The sequence below is a fragment of the Monodon monoceros genome, unplaced genomic scaffold (genome assembly GCF_005190385.1).
Source record: "Monodon monoceros isolate NGI ecotype Baffin Bay Population unplaced genomic scaffold, NGI_Narwhal_1 Super_Scaffold_7, whole genome shotgun sequence".
Lineage (NCBI taxonomy): Eukaryota > Metazoa > Chordata > Mammalia > Artiodactyla > Monodontidae > Monodon > Monodon monoceros.
The window spans coordinates 70644233-70665426 of NW_021703784.1; positions in this window are offsets into that span (position 1 = coordinate 70644233).

A 21194-nucleotide genomic window follows, 5' to 3' on the forward strand; every position below is an offset into this window, starting at 1 on the left:
GCAGGTGAGTCATCAAAGCCTCGAATCCCCTGGAAGTCCTCAGAGTGTGCGTGGCTGAGTGGCATCCTGTGGGCGGGAGAGGGGCGCCAGAGAGGAAAGGCCATCTGCCTCTAAGCTTCTCCCCAGGAAGCCTGCAGGTGCCTGGAAGTGACAGAAGATCACTGTGTAATGGCTCTGGAAAGGCCATTAGCGCATCCCCCCTAGGTGTCCCTAGGTGTCCTCTGGTGGTCTGTGAGATGATCTTAGGAGTCACATGGAGAAATGTTGAGTTTTTAAAAATTGAAGTAGAGTTAATTTACAATGTTGTGTTAGTTTCTGGTGTACAGCAAAGTGATTCAGTTATACACACACATATATATATATATACATGTATATATTCTTTTTCATATTCTTTTCCATTATAGTTTATTACAAGATATTGAATATAGTTCCCTGTTCTACACAGTAGGCCCTTGTTGTTTATTTTATACACAGTAGCTTGTATACTGTGTCTGCCAAACTCCTAATTTATCCCTCCCATCATCCCCCCCACTTTCCCCCTTGGTAACCATAAGTTGGTTTTCTATGTCTGTGAGTTTGTTTCTGTTTTGTAAGTAAGTTCATCTGTATCATATTTTAGATTCCATATATAAGCGATATCATATGATATTTGTCTTTCTCTGTTTGACTTATTTCACTTAGAATGATAATTTCTAGGTCCATCCATGTTGCTACACATGGCATTATTGCATTCTTTTTTATGGTTGAGTAACATTCCATTGTATGTACGTATATAGAGATTTATATACCACATTCTTCTTTATCCATTCATCTGTCAGTGGACGTTTAGGTCACTTCCATGTCTTGGCTATTATAAATAGTGCTGCAACGAACATTGGGGCGCATGTGTCTTTTTGAGTTAGAGTGTTCTCTGGATATATGCCCAGCAGTGGGATTGCAGGATCATATGGTAGCTCTATTTTTAGCTTTTTAAGGAACCTCCATACTGGTCTGTAAAGTGGCTGTATCAATTTACATTCCCACCAACAGTGCAAGAGGGTTCCCTTTTCTCCACACCCTCTCCAGCATTTATTATTTGTAGACTTTTTAATGATGGGCATTCTGACTGCTGTGAGGTGATACCTCATTGGGGGAAATACTGAGTTTTAAATGTAATAGCCATACTTTTTTTTTTTTTTTTTTTTGTGGTATGCGGGCCTCTCACTGTTGTGGCCTCTCCCGTTGCGGAGCACAGGCTCCGGACACGCAGGCTCAGTGGCCATGGCTCATGGGCCCAGCCGCTCTGCAGCATGTGGGATCTTCCCAGACCAGGGCACGAACCCGTGTCCCCTGCATCGGCAGGCGGACTCTCAACCACTGCGCCACCAGGGAAGCCCTAGCCATGCATTTTAATGTGTCTCTTCTATTTATGGCAAGTCGTATAGCTTTTCAATTGATGGCCACGATACAAAGTTTTTAAAAAAGAAGTTGACATAAAGATGAATTGGTTTAAAAAACTATTTAGAGAAGCAGCATACTATAATAGTTAAGAGCGTGAACTCTGAAGCCAGATTTCCTGGGTGGGATTCCCGGTTCCACCCTCACTGGCTGTGGAGTGATGGGCGGAGACTTCACTCTGCGACAGCTTCCTTATCTGTAAAATAGGAGCCATTTCCTAAGGGTGTTTAGATGGTTACATGAGTTAATACTTATAGAGCGCTTAGAACATTTACCAGCTCATACTAAACACTGTATAAGTAACTGTTAAATAAAATTAAGTGAATTGAAGGTGGAAGGGGTATATGGGGCAAAAGTCATGAGGATGGTTCCAGGACAACTGAAGGTTTAAGAAAACTTGGCTTCTGCTGCCTTTCCTGTGACTGACTGGGAACCCGGAGACCCAGAGGGCAGAAGGGATGTGTCCAAAGTTACAAACTGACCTGGCATGGTGGAACCAGGACGGAATCCCTGGTCGCCTGGCTTGCTGTCTACTGCTGGGCTGCAGGGATGGGCGCTTCTATGGAGAAAGGTGATTTGTTCCACGGGCCACTCTGCAAAATGGCAAATGTGGTCTTCAAGAGAGGTGACACAGACATTTCCTCAGAGAAGCCCTAGCCAACCCTGACCCCTTGGATGGATACAGTCCCCCAGAGCTCCCTGAGCGCTGATAAACTGACCACAGCTGTAAAGCAAATACTATTTGAGTAAGCGCCCCATAGGCCAGGGCCAGGCCTGTCTAGTTCACTGATGGAGCCCCAGGGCCTAGCTCAGAGACTGGCCCACATCAGAGAAGTCTCTAAACCAATATTTGATGACTGACTTACTGAGAAAAACAAATGATCCTCCATTATCCCCATGATAAGCAGCTGACAAGGTGCATCACTCCATAGTTTACCTGAAGCACTGTCACACCAGCTCCTCACTACCACATGCGGATAGAAGAGCAGTGGTTACAGTTGCCATTTAAAGACAGAGACAGCCCAGAGAGATTAAGTAACTTGTGCAAGGTCACACAGCTATTACATGGCAGAGCTGGACTAGAACCAGCTCCTGTGGTCCTGCATCTGGTACTGTCTCTGCTAAACCAGGTTTTCTTCTGGCTGTTTATCTGAATAACCAACCTTGGATGTGGCACAGTGCCTGGCATGTGATGGCCACCCCCCCACCTCCAGCACTGTTTGCTGATGGGTCGGTGACCAAGTGAGAAGTGGGAATGAGAGACAACAAGAGACTTCATGGGGGTGGGTGGGAAGGGTGTCAGGTGAGGCTGGAGGGTACAGGAGGAGGAAGAGGCTGGAAGGAATTCTCTGAAGACAGGCTGCCTCTTTTATGACTATGTGGCTGGTCAGGCCAGGCCTCAGCTCCAGCCTCCCCTTGCTTTTGATTGATCAGAAAATTTCTTATTGGTTCCCTAAACACCCAGAATAAATCCACAGCCCTCACAATTGTCCACCAGAGCCACATGAACTTGTGGCCCATTATCCTTGCTCTTTCCACTCTGCAGCCCACCTAGGGCTTACTACATTGGCCATTCCTAAAACATTCCAGCATGCTTGGGCCTCAGGGCCTTTGCACGTGCTGTTCCCTCTCCTCTGCCTGGAATGCCTTTCTGTCTCAAATGTCACCTCCCCAGAGAGGCCCTCTCTTACCTTACCCCCTTGTCCTGCTTCATTTTCATGACACCGTTCACTCCCTGGCATTATATCGTATATGTGTTTGTCTGCTAGAAGTCAAGCATCATGGGGGCAGGGGTTTTGCTTATTTGTTCATTGCTGTATGCCCAGTGCCTCGCACAGTGACTGGTGTCTATCAGGAACACATTGAATTTATTTGCTGAGTGAATGAATGCGTTTGGAAGCTTTTACTCCTCTGCAGCTTCTGGGTATGCAACCTCTAGCTTTTAGGAGGAGCAACGATCCCAGCCTAGCTTGCTGGCACCTGCCAGGCCTCGGGACTTGTACTTTGTTAGATTCACTGGCTTCCTAGGGGAGAGGAGGCATGTGTGGCAGGAGGCAGCCAGAGCCCCGACATGCTTTGCCCAAACCACGTGCCCTGGTCCCAGAAGAAGATTCCAGTAGGTGAGGGTGTTGGTGGGGGGGAAACCCTGAGGCTGGACGGTGGACCCCGAGGCCAGAGCAGGTGAAGGTGGGCAGGGCTGGGAAAGGTCAGAAGTGAGAAGGCTGGGTGGGGTCAGGGAGGAGGTCTGGGGTTTGGGGGTGGCAGGGAGGGGAAGGGACAAGGTGCCCCTGGTGGCCGGCATGTCTGGAATGATAGTGGGGTGCCAGTTGACAAGGCTCCTTGGGGGCACTGATGACGTAGGGCTTCCCAGCTGGCCGTGGTGGGGCCTAAAGGCCCGTTTCCTGGCAGAAGCAACGACAGCAACAACATTGGAATATGTCAAGAGCCTTTATATCTATTATCTCACAACTACGTGTGGTATTGATATGTTCCTTCCTTTAGTCAACAAACACTTCGTTGATCCCTTACCAAGAACCGGGCACTGTGGTCATCGCCTTAGTCACGCACAGCAAACCTCCACATTTATAGGGTTAACACTCCTTCAGCGAAATTGATGAGTTATTTGTTAAAGCACACCATCAACTTTATCATCAGTGCTAAGAAGAGCACAGAGTAGCGCTTCAGTGATATTTTTGAATTGCTGGATTAATACCTAGGTTAATCAGTTTCACCACTTAATAAACAAGGAAATAGCCCAGAAAAATCAGATTTGGAAGTCTTGAGGCTGAAAGGCTCTGGTCTAAAAGCAGAGGTTCTGGGACCTTGGTGTTTCACAGACTGATCAATTTCTAAATGAAAAGTGCCAAAAAAAAAAAGAGTTGTCCAGTTTTTTGTTTTCTGAGTAAGGAAAGGGAGAACAGGATGACCAATACTCATGTCACAAAAGGATGTTTTTAACACTCCAGTTATGTGAAGGATGATCCCAGAATTTTTTTCAGTTGCGGTGAATTTTGGCTTGGTGGGAAAGCTACTACATTGTTTTTATAGTTCTCATTTCACTGAGGACTAGTGAAAACTTCACTGGTCAACATGGAAGAGATAGGTTGGGATGCAGATGGGCATTTGGGAGCCTCTGGACTGGAAGAACCCTCAAATTCTTGCCTCTGTCTTTATGTGTCTCTCCAGCTCCTCTCTCGACTTCTCCCTTTCTCTCCTCTTACCTACAGACACACAGAGGCACATTTCAGAGCTCCAAAGAGAAGCATGCTGTGTATCAGAATTGGACCTTGGTTGGGGGAGAAAGAAAGGCAGTCTCTCCTATTCCAAGTCCGGAGTTCCTAACTCTGAAAGGAAAAGGAGGGAGGGGGCAGGGTGGGGGAGGATCTTTCCCGCCTCCCCACGACCCTCTTTATTATACTCTCAGCATTCGTTTACGATTCCTATTAATCACATGGAGTAACCCTCCCAATTATCAAATGATAGAGACATGCATTCCTTCCGCCAAACAAAATAATTTACTACAATGAATTAACATATAGAAAAGCCTCAGTGCTATGGAGGCTGAAATTTAGCATAATGAGTTTATCAGGCTTAAAAGAAGCCCAGACAGGCTTCTTCTGGGTGAAATAAATACACTGGCTACAGTGAGACTCATCCATGCTGGCATCGTGCCGTTTGTTATTTCTTTAATAAACGCAGCTCGAGTTGATCACCTGTTTTCAGTATAATTTATTGCCACTCTCCTTCGCAATTAACAGCCAGGGCGGGGGCGGGGAGAACACGTTCTTACCAGTCTCCTCCTCCAGGTCCCCAAAGTTGCTCACCTGGGGCGTTCTTTGTGGTTTAAGAGGCTTGCCAGTCAGCCTGGCGCTCAGATCTTATCTGGGTTGACAATATACTCGTCACTGGGAAAGGCGTCTCCAGGACATCAGCCCTAGCAGGGAGGGGAGCCAGCGGAGGGGAAACAATTACGCGAATTTAAACTCTCGCGAGCCCCCTCCACGGCCTGGCAAGAGGGTAAAGGTCTGCCTTCTGTCCCTTTCTCTAGGGGCAGTGGGCTCTCTTGCCATGTGTCTTCCAGAGGGACTCCTCAGTTCTTGAAGCATCTTCTAAATGGCCTCATGGACACACAGTTGGGAAACAGGATTTATGGGCAATTAGGACTGAAAAAAATCTTAATTGTTTATGGTACCCACTAAGCCACTCAGTCTGTTAAATTTATTTTTAATAGTGACAGTGTCAGGTGTTCACCAAGGGACATTCAGATCATTCATTCACCCATTCATTTAACAAGCATGCATTCTACAGTGCAGCGCTAGGAACACAGAGCTTAGAGCTTACCTCATTCATTCATTTAAAACTATATGTCGAGCACCTATTATGTGTTGGTCCCTGGGGCAGGGAGGTGAACAAGGCAGATAAGGTACTTGCTGTCGTGGAGCTTAGCTTTGGGATAGGGGCGTGAAGGAATGTGACAGCTGTGACTCCCGGTGGTCCCAGCCCTGTGTGATTCCCAACTCCTCTTGAGTGTGGCTGGCCTAGTGACTTGCTTCTGAGAAAGGGAACAGAGCCCAGGTGGTGGGATGTCACTTCTGATTAGGTCAGAAAAGACTGTGACTTCCATCTTGCTAGCTCTCTCTGTCTCTTTCTCTGTCTCTATCTGTCTCTCCCTCTCGCTCACTCTGGTGAAGCGAGCTGCCACGCCATGAGATGCTCTATGGAGAGACCTACACTGCAGGGAATAAGGGTGACCTCCATCTAGCAGCTCCTGAGAAACGGAGGCCTCAGCTCCTCGCCGTGAGGAACCGAGTCCTGCCAGCAACTACACGATGGAGCCAGGAAGCGGACCCTCCCTGTTGAGTCTGTGGGGTCTGCAGCCCCGGCCAGCACCTTGATTGCTGCCAGTGAAACTCACAGCTGGAGGACCCCGATGCCCCTAGATTCCTGACTCACAGAAATTGAGATAGTAAATGTTGTTCTTAAGCCTCTGAGTTTGGGGACAATTTGTTCTACAGTAAATGATGAGAGTATGAAGAAGAAGTTATAAACTAATGAACGAAGGAGGAAGAGTACCAGCTGGTGATAAGGCAGTGCTGAGTATTAGTGAAGGGTGACGTGCTGAAGAGTGGCAGGGCAGCTGGTGGGAATTGGTGTCTCAGGGAGGAATGGGCCCTAAAGGTCCTTTGGTCCAGTGCCCCAGCTGAAGCTTCTGTGTGCTCTGCATGTCCCTTCCAAGAGGCATCCAGCCTTGGGTCAAATAAGCCTCAGTGAAGGGAAGTATACACCTTTCTAGTTACTCTGTACTATCTTTGGATGTGAAAAATATTTGCTGCTGTGCTGAAATCTGCATCCTTCTGGTTTACCTCCCTGGTCCTGGTCCTACCTTTTGAGGCCACATTTCTGCTCTTGTGTTGTGAGCCCCTCTCTCCTAGATGATCATCCAGCCCTTCCCTCGTCGCCTTCATTCCTCGAGCTGGCTCTCACTCCTTCCCTTCCCAGGCTCCTGGCTTCATCTGTTTTGCTGCTGCTTTTGGCTATTATGATTTGACGGCCTCTCCAACTCCCCTTCCTCTACTCCCTGGTCTTGCTCCTGTGGTCTTGGTGTCCCTGTAGCTTTAGTAGGAAATCCTGCACCCCTGGGGTGGGTTGACTGCCTTCAGATGCGTCATGCCAGACCGCGCACTCACAGGGCAGGTCCTTCCTTTAGCCGAAAGTGGCTCGTCTCCTGGCCAGACAAGCCCGGCTCCTTGGTGCTCCGCCCCCTCCCCGGTGACTTCCTCCCCCTCTCCTGCCTCCCCTAGCCTCAGTGATCACTTCTGCAGATGACTCACTGGAGGATGACTTCTGTCCAGCCAGCTACCTGCTGGACAGTTTCCTGTGACCATCCTTGCAGTCTCTTGAGCATGCCTTCCCTGTCCTCCTACAGGAACTATCCTCTGATCTCTCATGCTGGGCTCTTGCCCCTTCCGGGCAGCATCCCCTCTCCTCTGTTACCTGATGGGCCAGGGCCTCCTGCACCTCTGGTATCCCAAGCCCTGAACTTAGGACAGCCTGGCCTCTTTCTCTTTCCTCCACCTTCGATACCAAATCTATCATGTAGTCTGCCCGTTTTTCCTTCCCAGGGTCTTTTTCATCTTCCCCTCCCTTCAGCCACCCCTGGGACCTAGGTCCTCACTCCTGGACTTTAATAACCACTGACCTCCAAAGAATGCATTACAGGGGACAGTGCTGGGCCCTGGGAGTGCAGTGATTGGCAAAGCAGAACTGGAGTCCATCCTCATGGAGCTTAGAGTCTAGTGTGTTCATCCATTCAAATATTTTTTTGAGCATCTACCATGTTGACTTAAAAAAAATTATTTATTTTTGGCTGCGTTGGTTCTTCATTGCTTCGCGCAGGCTTTCTCTAGTTGCGGTGAGCGGGGGTTACTCTTCGTTGCGGTGCACGGGCTTCTCATCGCGGTGGCTTCTCTTGTTGCAGAGCATGGGCTCTAGGCACGTGGGCTTCAGTAGTTGTGGTGCACGGGCTTAGTTGCTCTTCAGCATGTGGGATCTTCCCGGTCCAGGGCTTGAACCCACGTCCCCTGCATTGGCAGGTGGATTCTTAACCACTGTGCCACCAGGGAAGTCCCTGCACTGGGTCTTTTTTTTTAAAAGAAGCGGAAAAATTATCTTTATTCATACATAATTCTAAGGAATCCATAAAAAGTAACAAAGTCAGAATAAGACAGTTAATTAAAAATTTATAAATACTTTGAACAGAAACTTCACTAAATATGACATATTAACTGCTTTAAGAAAACACATGAAAAGATGCTCAGTATTACTAGTCACCAGGAAGATGCACATAAAATCTACAGTGACATACCCACTAGGCATCCATCAGAATGATTAAAATAAGAAAGACTGTGACTATATCAAGTGTTGGTGAATATGTGTAGTAACTGAGAACCTTAAACATTTCTGATAGGAGTTTATGTGATACAACCGGTTGGGGAAATATTTTTGCAATTTCTTAACCTGCATCGGGTCTTCGTTGCTGCGCGCAGGCTTTCTCTAGTTGTGGCGCGTGGGCTTCTCGTTGCTATGGCTTCTCTTGTTGCGGAGCACAGGCTCTAGCTCCGTGGGCTTCAGTAGTTGTGGCTGGCGGGCTCGAGAGCACAGGCTCCATAGTTGTGGCGCAAGGGCTTAGTTGCTCCGTGGCATGTGGGATCTTCCCGGACCAGGGCTCGAGCCCGTGTCCCCTGCATTGGCAGGAGGATTCTTAACCACTGCGCCACCAGGGAAGTCCCTACCATGTTGACTTTGTCAAGCTGACCTAGATTGTTGATAGTTGGAGGTAACTTCCTTTTAGCTTAGTTGTATGAGGGGGGCAGTTTCCAATAAACAGCTTGACAATTGCTTTGATGGTGGCAGTAATTGAGAAGGACTGTCTGGAGAGTCAGGCACACTGTCATTCTACACCCCAAGAAACATGGTTCTGAGAGTTTCTGGGCTGGAGCCTTACCCCTGGGTCTGCCTGACTACCAGAAGCCCCATAGTGACATCCCAGGGAAGGCCAGGGCTGGGAAACCTGCCCTCAGGGGCTACCTCTACATCCTGTGGATACAGTGAGTTCCCTTATCCCAGCCCATTTTCTTTCCATCACCTGTAGCTGGTCCACTTTAAGGACCTGTGTCATCCCAGGTAGCCTGGCCATTGGGGAGAAGGGTGTCCTGGCTGCTGAGTGGGGAGCGGGCAGCAGTGGAGAGATCTGTGTCCAGACAGCTGCCTGCGAGGTCTCAGGGAAGGACTCCAGGCCAGAAGGAGGAGGGAGGCAGTGGGGAATGAGCTGGTGCAGCTGCAGGCTGTGGGGCGGGTGTGTACATTCCCGAAGGCCAAGGAAAGTAACATGGTGTCAGGGTGAAGAATGTGCAGATTTTAGGGGTCCCAGAGCGTTTGCCACTAGTTTCTTGGTACAGTGGGCTTGTGTCCTTGGGCTAGTGCCTTGATTTCTCCAGGTGGCACGTATTTCATCTTAAATGGGACCATTGGTACCAACCTTAGAGGATTGTTGGAGGTTTACATGTGGTAATGTGAGGAAGTGCGTGGCATGAAAGGTCCATAAGTGGTAGCTACTTTTTATTAGTATGGTTGGGCTGGTGTTGAGGTGGGGGTTAAGCAGAAAGAACCAGAAAAGGGGAAGGAACCAGGGTCCTGAGAGAGTGTTTAAGCTGGGGAAGCCAAGATCCTTTTACAAATGCAAAGAGCAGGTACAGGATGAAAGTGGGCCAAAGCTCAGGGCAGGAGCAAGTGGGCGGTCAGAGATGTGGGGAGGCCCTAGGCAGTTGCCGGGAGTTTTTCTGGGTTCTCAGCAGTGGACTTTACTAGCTGTCTACGGGGGAGGTTGGACAGAGTGGGCAGAAAGTGGGGCATGTACATTGCACTTCCCCTGGCTCAGGCCAGAATTGTTTCCAGAGCAAACGTGAAGCTCCAGATGACTGTCAAGTAGCCCCTGGATCAGGGACTTCAGGGCCATGGGTGCAGATACTCAGGCAGGCCCACCCAGACCTGGCCCACAGAGGGGGTGCTCCAGAGAGATCACCCTCTGGGTCTACCTGGAACTCTTGCACTTTCTCTCCTCCTGTCCTGACTGTTTAGGGCCATTCTCATCTCATCTCTTTCAAGGATGTTTGTCTGATCCCTCTGCCTGGTCTGCTCACAGCAATTTCCCTCTGTTTCCAAAGGTACCGGGCTAGTTGCTTTATATACACACTGTGGCATTTATTCCTCAAAGCATTCATGTGAGGTAGCTGTTATTCCCATTCTACAGAGAGAAAAAGTGAGGCTCAGACTGGTCAAGTAACTTTGCCAGCATCTCACAACTAGGAAATGGCAGGGTGGGGATTTAAAAACAGGTCTGCCTGGCTCTAAAAACCCAAGCTCTGCTCAAGAGACTGAGATATTCCAGTTATTATAACTGTGTAACAGATTTCTCTTAAATGTAGTGGCATAATACAACCATTTATTTGGCTCACGTATAAATTCAGAGAGGGCACATTAGGGATGGCTTATTTCCACTCCACAGTGTCTAGAACCTCAGCTGGAAGACCCGAAGGCTGGGGCCGCTCATTGGAAGTCTTGTTCGTTCCCAAGTCCGCCGACTGAGGCTGGCTTGAGGCCAGGGGCCTCAGTTTCCCTCCACATGGGCCTCTCCGTGAAGTCTCTCTGTGTGGACTAGTTTGGGCTTCCTCACAGCATGGTGGCATCACCTCCCCCAACCCATGAGTGAGGGTCCAAGAGCCAGAGAGAACCAAGATGCAGTCATATCCGCTTTTATGGCCTACCCCCCAGAGATGGGCATTATCAGTTCTGCGGTATCCTGCTTGTCAAGGCTGTCACAAAGGCCCATCCGGACCCCAAGGGCGGGGAAATAGACTCCACTTTTAATGGAGAACTGGCAAGGTCTGGTAAGGAAATGTATGAAAATATACTTAGCCACATGAAGGAACCTGAAGGAGCATATCCACGCGATGATGACCTCACCAGGGCTGACCTTGTCCCCATCTCTGTAATTCTTGTAGACCCAGCCCATGAAGACACAAAGAGTGTTTGTTGAGTTAAATGAATAAATACAGAACATCCAAGTCAAGCCGTTTTGGGGGGTTTTATTATTATTCTCATTTCCCATTTACTGCTTTCTCTTTTACTTCTGCAGCTGAAATGGTTAATTTCATAGTTGTTTTGCTTCAAGGTTTGTTTCTTCACTCAGAGATTCAACAGGATGCCATTGCATTACGGGCACCTGCTCATGGCTTGTAGGGGTCTCTGGAGCAAAGCTCTTGAAAGCCCAAAAGGCAAACTTCCATCAGAACCTTCAGCTCTTAGGACAGTATCACTCTTCTGCTTTGCCTGGCCATGCTCAAAGCCTTGGTTTTTTTTCCCTTGGGCTTTCCATGGACTGTGCATGGAGGTGACAGAGGAACCTGAAACCATAGCCTTGAGGCTTGTCATGGGACTAGTTTAGGCTTGAATCATATAGGGATGGTGTGGGTAAGATCTGGGTATAATCTTTGCCCATGTGTGCTTTTTGCTTACTTGCCTGTCTTTCTTCTTTTCCTTCCTCCTTTCCTCCTTCCTTCCTATCTCTGCTACAGTGCAAGTCTGGTTTTGTTTGTAGCTCAGTACTTCCGAAATTGATCCCAAATTCTGTGAAAATTCACGCTTCTGATTCTGTCTTGTTGTACAGTGTGCCGCTAATGAGAGTTGCTGCAGAAGGAACTCTGGCCTGGCGGCCTAGCTCAATGGGAAGGGCCTGGTATCAAGTATCAAGAGACCTGGGTTAATAGACAGATGTAGAGAACAAACTTACGGACACCAGGGCGGGGGAAAAGAGTGGTGGTGGTGCTGGTGGGACGAATTGGGAGATTGGGATTGACGTATATACACCAATATGTATAAAATAGATAAATAATAAGAACCTGCTGTATAAAAATATAAAATAATTAATTAAAAAAAAAGAGACCCGGGTTAATATCTTCACCTCTCAGCCTCACTTCACTTTCCTCATCTGTAAAATGGGGAGATAACACTACCTTTTTCCACACCAAGGGCTGTTGTGAAGATTGAAGGAGACCATGGGTAGAAGAGGGTTTTGCAAACTACACAGGGCTGTGTAAAAGTCTGTGGTGGGCTTCCCTGGTGGCACGGTGGTTGAGAGTCCGCCTGCCGATGCAGGGGACACGGGTTCGTGCCCCGGTCCGGGAAGATCCCACATGCCGTGGAGCAGCTGGACCTGTGAGCCATGGCCGCTGAGCCTGTGCGTCCGGAGCCTGTGCTCCGCAACGGAAGAGGCCACAACAGTAAGAGGCCCGCGTACTGCAAAAAACAAACAAACAAAAAAGTCTGTGGTTACTCCTTTGAGTCAGAGGTTCTATCTGTCCATTGAGGTGGAGGGAGGAGAAAATTCATGGCTCGAACCTTAACCTTGCTACAGTGTCTTAATTGACCACTGGACCTTTCAGAACTAGGATAATTAAGTGTCTGTCAGAGAGGAAGTTCCCTCAACCCATGAGGTAGCATTCTTTGCTGATGCAGATACTAGCATCAGGACCAGATTCCAGCACAAGCAGAGAAGGTAGTTGCTTATGGAATATTTGGGGGTTCTGCAGGCTCCCTTCTGACCAAGTCCTTTTTGCTGGCTTGCAGCATTCCGAAGGTGGAGGTTGAAATCTCAAGTATTTCAGGGCCCAGACAGGTACCATACATGGGTGAAGCAGGCTTGGTAGGGACTAGGGAACTCAGGTGCCTGCCCCTTTCCAAAGTGTGCAGCCCCTCTCAGCAACAGCCACGTGTTGTCACATAGGAGGAGAAACTGGTGGGATATATTTTTTTTTCCCAAAAGAAGCCAGATTTCACCTTTTATTTTAAATGCAAAATCTCTTGACATTTGTTTCTGGGCAACAAATCCAAATTTTCAAAAAATAGTGCTAGGACCAAACAAAATACTTGAGCATCTGAATTCAGCCCGTGGGCCACCAGTTTGCCGTCTCTGAGCTAAAAGCCTGGGAAGTCCCATGGGCTGGTGAAATATAGCCCTGTGACTCTCCGATTGCTATAGCTGAGACTGCAGTAGTGGCTATAAGTGATTGACATCAGATCTGTCTTTCTCTGCCAGGAGGGAGAGGGGTTTTTTTGCGGGGGGGGGGGGGAGGAGGGGGCAGGAAAAGGCATGCTGGTTCCCGCTTAGAGCATAGGGCATGGGCTGAGGAGGACTGGAGGGGAGAGGGGGCTGCAGCCCTGCAGCAGCATTGGGTATGTGTAGGCAGGTGACAGCTGGGGGCTGGGGCAAGGGGGGCGGGCAGGATGGCAGCTCATTCCTGCCTTCCAGCTCCCAGGGAGCTGAGTCCTTCGCAGAGGAGGAAAGGAAGGCAACAGGCAGCACATAGGACCCCTGTCCCTCCCCAGAGAAGACGAAAACCAGCAGGTATGCTCAGCAAACAGACCCCAGCTCCATCGCTGGTGACCCCAGTTAACATCAGTGTGGAATTATTTCTTTCACAGGAGCTATTGCCTATTAACCAGGGGGAGGCACAGCAATGGCAGCTTTTGTAGAAATCATTGGGAAACCAGGCTGACAACTAGGGCCTAGAAAACTGTGCATTTTCTGTGTTGACAGAGCTTCCAGACTGGCTTTAAGTCATTCAAGGGTCACATCCAGAGAGCTATGAAGTTGAGCAGAGTTAAGACATCTATGGTTCCTTTTATGCAAAGTAAAATAAAATTCCAGAATTTTTAAGTCACAAAGAGTATGCTCATTATAAAGAAAATGTTAAATACAGATGGTCAAAAGAAGAAAACCAATACTCAAAAATTTCTGATCATACTTCCAGAAATATTTATATATGTGCATATATATATATATATATATATATGTACACAGACACACAGGTAGAAAATATTTTGAACAAAATAGACATGGCTTATACTTTACAAACTGGTAACTGGCTTCCTGCACCTTGCCACCCCCCACCCCCATATTTCTATCGATAAACATTCTCCTTTGACATCCACTTTGAAAAGTGATTAGTCATTTTATGGGTGTACCATGATTTATTTTACCAACTTAAATTTTAGGAATTTAAATAGTTTCCTTTTTTCTATTAGAACCAACAGCATGATGAACATTCCCACAGATAAATGTCTTCATCCAGCTCTTGTTAAGTCTTTTGTATGTGTTCCTAATATAATATAATACATTTAGTTGAAACTACTTAAGAACAGCTTTTGAAAGAGCTGAAAAAACTTTCCTGAAAATTTATGACTCCTAAAATAGCAGCTGTGCTTGGTGCTAATAAACCATCATCTACACTTGGTATTTTCCATGTGACAAACACATAAAGGTTTTACAGACATCACCTCAATCAACCGTTCCACTGACCTTATGAGAGTATTATTACCCCCATTTTACAGATGGGAAAACTGAGGACCAAAGAGACAAAGTAACTTGCTCAAGGTTATGCAGTGGGAAATAGCAGAGCTGGGATTCGAGCACAGCTCAGACTGACCCCAAATCTCTTGCTTATGTTCTTATGCTATCCCACCAGCCACTGGCACATTTATAAAAACTGCTGTCTTGAGAAGTACCTGATTTTTTTTGACTACCAAACTTAGTGTTCCTGCTCCCTTTTGGCTGCTGTTTTCATTGGCTGAAGAGGCTCTGAATGACTAGGAACAGTTTTTGATTAATTAGATTTTTGTTGCCAAAGAATTAATTTGGTCCCCTTACCCCTCCCTTCTTGCTCAAAAAGCACATGAGAAAATGATTTTAACAGCGGGGATAATTACAGAAAATGCGGTGTTAACTAGAACGGAATGCAAATATTTTAGGTTTTTTTTTTTTTTTTTATTACTGTTCTCCAAGACCGCCAGAGTGGAAAGAAAAGAGTGACATAAACCTCAGCAGACACTGGGGGAGAGCAGATACCAAGCTGGGAACCTCAGTCACTTTCTGTGCCTGTCCCGCTGACAATCTCAAACAGAAGCCTCGATTATAGCAGGAGGGCTGGGGCCCACTGGAATCCCTGGGTAGACTCATGCAGATAAGAAAGGCCCAGCAAAGGCACGGAGAAGCCAAGTCTCCTTTTTCTGCCACTTTCCTTGCCTGGTTGTTGTAGTTTCTCTGATGAGTGCACACATATATCAGCCCCATTGTAGGAACACACCTGTGGGTTTAAACTTGGGAGACACCTGTTCAAAGGGAAGAGAGTGGCTCCGCAAGGGGGCCGTTCTCCCATCAGCGGTCCAGGTTGGAGTAGAGAGGCTGGAGGACTCCATTGTTCATTCTCTACTGCACTTGTCTTATACTTTCTTGATTTACTCCTTCATTCTGTGTGAACATCTCTTAGTACCTCCTGGGAAAGGAGTCAAGAATATTGTCTTCACTTTTGCAAATCTCAACATTCCATTTTTCTGCTCTCATTGCGACTGATAGTTTGAGGATAGAATTCTGGGCTGAGAACTCAAATCTTGAATGCGTTTTGTCTACCACATTGCTACTTAAAGTGGGGTCCATGGACCAGTGTCAGTCTGCAAACTATTTGTCTTCATCTGGGATGAAATCAGTGCAGAAATTGAGAGCATTTCAAAACTTTTATACTAATTTGTGTCATTACATGTTTATTGGAGCTGATAATAATATGTTGATGGCTTTTAATTTGTATGTCTTTTTCAAATTTTATTTTTTCGAATTCTTTTCTAGTCTCTTTTTTTTTTTTTTTTTTTTTTTGACCACGCAGCACAGCATGCAGGATCTTAGTTCCCCAACCAGGGATTGAACCCACGTCCCCTGCAGTGGAAGTGCAGAATCTTAACCACCGGACCACCAGGGAAGTCCCTTTTCTACTCTGTTGTATAAAAGTAACAGTCAGTGACAGATTGAAGGCAACCCCTTCACCACATATTTTGAGAAGCACTGTTTTAGTATACTCTATTCTTGAGAAGTCCTTTGTCAGTCTGATGTTGGTATTTTTCTAAGTAGCCCATTTTTTCGGGTTTTCTCTTTATCCTTAGGGTTCAGAATTTCACTATGAGAAGACTTAATGAGGGCCTTTTGTCACTCATTGTGCTGGACCCACAATGGGTCCTTCAGTCTGGAGACTCATTCATTCATTCATTCATACTAGTTTCATCCCTCTCTTTTTTCCTCTCTTCTCTTTTTCCAGAATCCTTAGTGGTTAAATATTGGGCCTCCTGCTTCATGTGTTGAATCTTATATTTTGTCCCTATACTTTCAGTCCCTTTTTGTTTTACTTCTTGTAAGATTCTTCAATTTTATCTTCCAACTCATTTGTTTATATAGACTATCATTTATTATTTATGTATACTATCATATTTTTAATTTCAAAATCTTATTTAATTACCTCTCTTGTAACCTCGTCTTGTTTTTTTGTATGCAATATCAGTATTTTTGAGGAAACTGACCAGATGTACTTTTTTCCTAGTCTTTGCTTCCTGCGTTATATCTGTTTCCCTGTTTCCTTTTTTCTACTGTTTGAGTTTAGCCTCTCTTCACATTGATGACTCTTGTCAAAGATCCTGGTTGGGTTATCCATTCCTATCTAATAATAAGATTAAAAAGCCGATGGGTAGCTCTGTGTATTAGTGTGGATATGGGGGTTTCTCTGTTGGCAGGTTTCACTCTTGGGCGATGGGGTGGGAGGCTGGCACTTGGGGGAAACCCAAATACCAGGAATGTGCCAGTCTTTTCTTTGGGACTGTTCAGATTCTCCAGAGAAGAATTTCCTGATCTCCTCCCTGGGGAAGGGTGGTGATGGGTGAGGGTGGCATGCATATATAGCTGCTGGTGTTCTGCATATCTGGGGGGGAAGAAGGACTAGGGATTCCAATGTTCAGATACAGATGGCCTGCAGCTCTGCACTGCCCCTGCCTCTTCTGCATGGCAGTTTGGGTCAAGTCTTGAGCTTCCCCAAGTTTCCATGAGGCAAACCGGCAATCTTTTTGCTTTGGCCTCCTCTGCAAACATTTTAATTTGTGCCTTTCTCTGCCCTGCCACCTCATTCATCACTCTTCTAAAAGCTTTTCCTCTTCCTAAGATTTGCTGAAATCTCTCATTCACTGATGGCTCCATTCCCATTCTCTCTGCTTGGGAGGGAATGGAGATACGTGTCTGATCCACTGACAACTTTTACCTACAAGTCTACATCCTGTATTTTTAGAGTTGTGCCAGATTAAATGTTCATATTCAGTTGCTTTCAGCCCATTTTAGACTCCACTGTGTGATACGTAGGCTGATAGTCATGCCTTTCATATCTTCATCCTACTCAGTGAGGCTGAGCACAATAGGATCAAGGAGAGAGCCCAATGGCACATTCCTAAAGACCTCCACAGACTTAGACGCTGTGTCTGCCTTATTCGCCGCCATAGCCCTGGCATGAGAACTTAGTTGTTGTGTAATAAACATTTGTTGAATGTAACCATCCTATCAAAGAAAGAAATGAGGGTGATCCTGTGAGATTTGTTCCAGCAACCCCTGCTGGTTGTCATGCTCACCATTTCCCTCTTGCTCATGAAATGTTATTGTTTAAATTATCCCTTATAGGATTTTTCTAGGGACTGATATTCAAATCATGAGTTGTGGCTTTTGGAATATGCTTCTTTGCCTTTTCTGAAAAGAAGAGCATTGCCTTTTCTGGCTTCTCTCTTGGTCTCACAGATCCCAGTTCATTATCACACTGGTCCTAGAGATGCCTCCCCGTCCTGGGTTTACTGGTGTGGGCCTGGCCCTTCCATCTCATTTAAAATAGCTTAAGACTGTCTTGCTAGTTCTCTCTGCCTTGTATTTCAGTATATGTATATTCTGTGTTTTCTGCTTGAAGATTGTTGTCCTTGATAGACCTAAAGGAGTTAAGTCATTTTTTCTTTTGAACATGGCCCTGAAGTACCCAGCCATTTGCTTCCTTATTCTTCTTGGTCTGAGCATTGATTTTAAGAAAGAGGGATGCTAAGGAGCCTGATCAGGTGCCTAAAATCTCACTGCTGCCTGAATGTACTTTAATCTGTCTTCTATTGGCTCCAGTGAAAATAGGTGTGTTCTCCTTGGTGGGGAGCCTGTCCCATCTAGCATCTGTAGAGCACCTCCAGGACTAGCCACGCCCGATGGATGCAGGGGAACCGAGGACGGCCCATGGCCTGAGAGTGCCCAGGTGAGGTTACAGCGAGAGCCAAGACTGCTGGACAGTGGCAGTGTGAGTTCAAGGCAAGGCCCCGTGGCTCGGAAGGCCCCGCCTGCCTCAATCCTCGGCCACCTCTTCAGCCTCATCTCAAACCATACTCTCCCTGTTCATTATGCTCCAATTAGGCCTTTCTGTTCCTCAGACCCACAAAGCCTGTTCCTGCCACCGGGCTCTTTGTATTTGCCATCTCTCCACCTGGTGGCCCACTCTTCACACAGGTCTGTGCATTTACAGCTGCTTCTCTTCATTCTGATGTGGGCTCAAAAGCACCTTCCTCAGGGGCCTTCGCTGACTTCCTCATCCCCTCCCCCACCAAGGAAAGCATTACCTTTATTTGTCATCTTTATGTCACTCACCATTACCAGAAAGTTTCTTGTTTATTTATTTGTTTACTTGCTTAGGATATCCTCTGTCAAATGTAAATTCTAGGGACTTTATTTGCTTTTCTACTTCTGATTCACAAGGCTTCAGCCAGAGCCTGGCTCACTGAAGGAATGCAATACATGTTTATTGAATAAATGAATTTGAAAACAACGTTGCCGACTTTGTAGTTCTCCTGAGTGGAATCCTTGACTATTGCAGAAACACCTGAGGATCTTCAGTCTACACTTTAGAGCAAGGGTCTGCAAACTATGGCCCATGGGTCAAACCTAGCTTACCACCTGTTTTTATGAATAAAGTTTTATTGGAACATGGTCATGCACATTCCTTTCCTTATTATCTTGGCTGCTTTCACCCTACAACAGGAGAATTGAGTAGTTGAGACCAAGACCATATGGCCTGCAAAGCTGAACCAGTTTTACTATCTGCCCTTTACAGAAAAGATCACTAACTGCTACTCCAAAGGGAAGGCTCCCTGGATTACGTCAGACCTTTCTTTCATACGAATTGATGCCACAATGGCAAGAGGCTTTGTTCTCAGCTCAGAGGCCTCTTTCATGCCTGTGTCTTTAGATATGGGACTAAATCTTTCTGTTCATGAAATGTTGGCCTTGGCAATCCGCTTAATTCAGGTGGAAAACTACTTTGACTTGAATTATCTGGAGAACAGAGATCACTGTGTTTTCTTTAATTGTTAATTATCAGGGTGACACATGGTATGAGCCACTCTGCCTTTCTGTCTTTTTATCTAGAGGAAAGGTTTAGCAATGCGCCTTGGTGGCATGAAAGATAGACTTCGACTGTAAGATTTTATTATTTTTATTATTTCCCTTTGCTTAGATCTCTATAAGAATCATGATGTTTCCAAGGCAACACATGGCTTGGGGAAACCGGAGAGAATACTCTCCATGCAAAGGGATAACATCACAGCTACCACAACAATGCTGCCCAGTGCGCAAATGTCGGGTGTTCAGAGGAAACAAGTCACCTTGATTAGAATCTGGGCAGCATGAGTTTCAAAGTGGAATAATCACGCTATGTTCCATAAATTTGCAAACCCTCGTTATAGTGCAGTGGAGAAGGGAACACGCTTAAAACAGTGCATGGGACTTGGCTCCTGGGATGATTGTCAGGGAGCGTCTTATTACCTTGCCAGGATGGAGCAGATGCTTTTGAATCCCTTTTCTATTGTACCTGCCTATTTTAAAACACAAGTTTCTTTTTCTTAACTACCCAAAATATTAGAAAGCTTTTCAAATTGTCAGATCATTTTCCCTAAAATGACACACATTTCTTAAAAAAAAAAAATCTTAAAATACTTTTTACAAATGAACATATTTATTGTAAAAAAAAAAAAACCAGAACATACAGTTATTTAAAAATAAGAAAGCAAAATATCAAACTACCACTCTGAGATAACCAGTGTTAATATTTTATTATAAACCCTTCCAGACTTTCCCTTATGGGCTAAAACATACACACACACACACACACACAGGGCAAAATACTATACACACTAGTCTGTAACCTGCTTTCTTTTTAAAGAATGGTATGTCATGAAGATTTTTACACTCTGCTGGAGTCAGGATAGTGTGGTGTCAACATCATATGCTCTGCAGCCTGACTGCCTTGTTTCAAATACCGACTCGGTCAATTACTAACTTGGACAAGCTAGTAATATGACCTTGGACAAGTTATATAACCTCTCTGGTGCCTCAATTTCCTCATCTGTAAAATGGACAGAATAATGATGGAATTTACTACATGGGGAGGAGTAAATATGTTAGTACAAAAAAAGCCCATAATACAGCGCTCTGCACATGGGAACCTGTCACTGAATGTTAGATATTGTTATGTGTCCATGTCAGTACGTGTATTTCTACAACATATCTTTATTGTCTGCATACTGGAATGCAGGTACGCTTTTCTGCTTTTCCTTTGGTTTTATGGTTGTGCTTCACTGCTGTGCGTGCTTGTTTGTTTTGCCTGTGCCGCACAGCATGTAGGATCTTGGTTCTCCGACCAGGGATTGAACCCTCGCCCCCTGCATTGGGAGCGTGGAGTCTTAACCACTGGACCGCCAGGGAAATCCTAATACTATATTTTTATATTCCACCGAGTTGGAGTTGTGCAGTGCATCTGAGTAGAGAACACTGGGGATCTGTTAGCCCTTTTGTTGCAGGAGCTCCTAACAATGCTAGTGGAAGGAGAGGAGAAGGTGGAAGACTTTGTAGTCATGGTACCCAGTAGATAAGAGGTGATGCGGAGACTATACATGAGCTTTATAGTGTCTGGTCTTAGATCTACTACTTTCTGAGCATCATAAGCCACTTAACTTCTCTGAACCTTAATTTGCGTATCTGCAAAATTAAAATTTTTTTGTATCTACCTCCTTGTGTTTTTGTGAATTAGATTAGTGATGTGGAGAGTTTAGCACTTGCCTTGTACCTGGCAACCTCTTAGTGAATATTAGATACTATAATTAGAAATGGGAAGCCACCATCAAACATAATGTATCATATTCAGAGATACTTATTATACCCATACACCCACACATGCCTGTAAAATCACACAGTTTATCTATGGAATAGTCATTTGGTAAATTATAAATTTACATTTCTTCTTCCTTCTGCTTCTATTATTATG